The following is a 3,682-nucleotide window of genomic DNA, read 5'->3' on the forward strand; positions in this document are numbered from 1 at the left end:
AACTGACGCCATAACCTTGCCAGCCGATAGAGTTGTTTTTCGGAGCCAATTCTCCCCTTTCAGTCCATTGTTTCGACTGTTCTTTCGTCTCAGGTGTGAAATGATGAACCCATGTTTCATCCATGGTTATGAATCGACGCAAAAACTCGGCCTTATTACTGCGAAACATCGCCAAACACTCGATTGAAACGACGCTGTTTTTGTTCAATTGTGAGCAAACACGGCACCCATCGTGCGCACAGCTTTTTCATGTCCAAATTTTCAGTCAATATGCGATGTACAGCACTTTTTTATATGCCTACCATGTCAGCTAACTCGCGCACTTTCAGTCGACGATCATCCAATATCATTTTGTGGATTTTCGTCACCATTTCTGACGTGGTCACTTCATTTGGTCGACCACTGCGATGTTCGTCTTGGCAGCTCTTACGGCCTCTTTTAACTCTGCCACCCAATATTTTATTGTTGTAAACGAGGGAGCAGACTCCCCCAGAGTAGAATCTAGCTCAGTTTTGATATTGGTTGGACTGAGACCTTTCAAATGAAAATATTGTATCACATAACGATGACCAATTTTCTCCATTTACAAATGTACTGAGAGCGTTCATTATTGATGGCTGCCAAACTAATACTAAACGGGTGTATATCAGTTCGACACGGGGCAATTGGACACAGTCCAATCACAAGTCGCTGTTCCAAGGGACCCTACAAATGTTTCTAATCACCCGGTGCTGTGATTGGCTGTGTCCAAATGCACCGTGTCCAAGTGCACCGCTCCCATACTAAACAACGTAGCGTCTTGAAACTTCAAACTTCAGCTTTATAAGATTGATGCTTTCGGCCATAGTGATTTTTTTCAAACAACAACCGCCATCTATACGTCAGGTCGGATACTTCTGGGACTACCCTCGTACATAATATATTAAAAAAAAAAATTTGAGTATACATAACTCAGACAGGACAAAGTATTTATAAACTATATGTTCTTAGTTTTTACTTTATATTGTTTTACACGCTACTTAATTCAAGTTAAATTATACTTCGAAAATTTGCTTACCATTGCCGAGATTCGAACCTGAGACCTCTGGTTCTTGAGTCGTTCACCTTATCTATTACATCACTGTCACTTTAAATGAGAGACGCTTTGTATTGTATACTTTGTATGGTACTTTGACGCTTTGTATGATATATCCATGTACGAAAACAAATGATTTATTTAAAAGAAGGGAATAGATAATTTTAAGTGTAAAATGTATGTTTAAATGTATGTAAAAAGTATATTTAAAAAACATTTACTTGTTTTAAAAATAAATAAGATACAAATAAATCATTTTGTAAATTTAAATAAATTGTTTTCTGATAATAAAAGAAACTTTAATTTGAAACACAAAAAAGATACTTGTTATCTGAAGAGCTTTATAACGCTCCATGATGTGAAAAAAACATGCTGTATGTGGCGGATCGATATAGATCCGCACACACACAAGCGCGGCGCCGCTAGCCGAGCCGCCGCCGCTCGCCGAGCCGCCGCACAACCGCGAGAGCCTCCGCGCGACGCCGTTCGGTGGCGCATTCGCGGGGGGGTTTTCTCGCGAGAAAATCCTAATTAAGCAGCAATAAAAGGCAGACCCAGCGGGAGCTCTGACACACTCGCACACCGCTGCCTCTGTATTAGTGGCGACTTTTATTAAAAGCCCTAATACCGACAGCGGTACCAACAGCACCTCTAGGCGCTACCTCGCACTGAAGAAGTGCGCCTCGCTGAAGAAGCGATACCTTGCGCTAAAGAAGTGCACCTCGCTGAAGAAGCGATATCTTGCGCTGAAGAAGTGCACCTCGCTGAAGAAGCGAGACCTCGCACTGAAGAAGTGCGCCTCGCTGAAGAAGCGATATCTCGCGCTGAAGAAGCGAGACCTCGCGCTGAAGAAGTGCGCCTCGCTGAAGAAGCGATACCTCGCGCTGAAGAAGTGCGCCTCGCTGAAGAAGCGATACCTCGCGCTGAAGAAGTGCGCCTCGCTGAAGAAGCGATACCTCGCGCTGAAGAAGTGCGCCTCGCTGAAGAAGCGATACTCCGCGCTGAAAAGCGTGTCCGCTGAAGAAGCGGCAACGAGGCCACCAACAACTGTACCAGCTGTTTGGAGACAGCTCCCCAGAGGCCGAGGCAGAAGGTCCATCAGGTCAGACGCCGCGGACACGGACACCCTCACCAAACCGGGCTGGGACGCCGTCCCCGCCTTTGTGGGAACCTCTCACAGCGCCAGCATCTGCGGCGACCGACGTCTTCATCACCGCGCCGTGGAAGCTCCCAGCGAAGAAGGACGCGTCGTCCCCAGGGCAAGGGACTGAACGCGGCGGCTCGACGAGCCACAAAACAGAGGGAACAATTCCCAAGCACGCACACATACACACACACACACACGTGTAACCAACGTACAATAAAATGTTTCTTGTTATTTAAAAGAAACAGCGAGTGTCATTACATCCTCCCCGCGAGCGACCGATCACGCATAAAAGAGGCAACCGCCCAACAACACACAATAACCCCAAACTGTATATCCACTGCACATATATTTCATATACGTAAGATGAATATACATGGCGATATATACTATGTAAAAATATTAATGGTTTTAATATGTATATATCGTCATAATGTCTCATGTATATTCCATGAATATACAGGGTGGACCATTTTAATCCATCCAGTCGAATACCAAGCACGGGAGAGAAAAATGTTGTCAGACAAAAGTTGTAAGGCTTAAAAAAACGCATTTAAAGATAGTAGTTATTTGACATAGGATGGCGTCGCCAAGGTCACAACAAGGTCAACTTTGCTGTTTTAAATAGAAACACATATTTTTTATTACGGCATTTTATTCAACGTAAAAACGTAAACAACTTTTGCTTGAAAAAATTGTTTATACGACCTGTATTTTCTAAGATATTTACGTAAATATCTACAAGATTATTGGTTTCAATAATTTTTTACTTGAATTCTATCAACTTTACCAAAAAATATCAAGAAATAAAAATTGTATATTTTGTTTTCATAGAACTCTGTGAATTTTTTCAGAATTTTGTGTTAACTTTTTAGTACTTCAAGAAAATGTAAGAAAATGAAGTACTAAAAAGTTAATATTAAATTCTGCAAAAATTCTCAGAGCTCTATGAGAACAAAAAAAAAAAAAATATATATATATATATATATATATATATATATATAGTAGTATATATACTACTATGTCCAAAAAGTAAGACCAGTTTTCAATTTAAATCGCGCAGGTAAACCGCACATCATAAATATTTTTTTTCTAAGTTAGCAGCATTGTGACAGACATCTGTGACAAATTTCATGTCAAAACATTCATTACTTTTTGCTTTACGCTTGGTTTTGTACGACGCTAAAAGTGCATTCGGCGATTTTTACAATGTCTAATTATATTGAGCAAAGAAGTTGCATTAAATTTAGTTTGCGGAATGAAATTTCGTGCAGAAACGTTCAGGATGTTGCAGAAAGCCTTCGGGGACCATGCTTTGTCGGAAAGGAATGTTTACAAGTGGTATAAACAGTTCAAAGAAGGTCGTGAAAGTGTTGAAGACGAAGAGCGTTTCGGACGACCATCAACCTCTACCGATGAACAACACGTCAAGAAAATCGAAGAACTTGTGCTTGCTAATCGTC

The 3,682-nt window shown here is 41.3% G+C and overlaps 1 pseudogene; it reads right to left on the reverse strand.

Moving 5' to 3' along the window:
• The window catches only part of LOC116848103, an 11,135-nt pseudogene extending 10,573 nt beyond the window's left edge, over nt 1-562 (reverse strand).
• Between the last annotated feature and the right edge of the window lie 3,120 nt (nt 563-3,682).

This window comes from Odontomachus brunneus, unplaced genomic scaffold (genome assembly GCF_010583005.1).
Source record: "Odontomachus brunneus isolate Ranch 3 - 2012 unplaced genomic scaffold, Obru_v1 Obru_scaffold_089, whole genome shotgun sequence".
NCBI lineage: Eukaryota > Metazoa > Arthropoda > Insecta > Hymenoptera > Formicidae > Odontomachus > Odontomachus brunneus.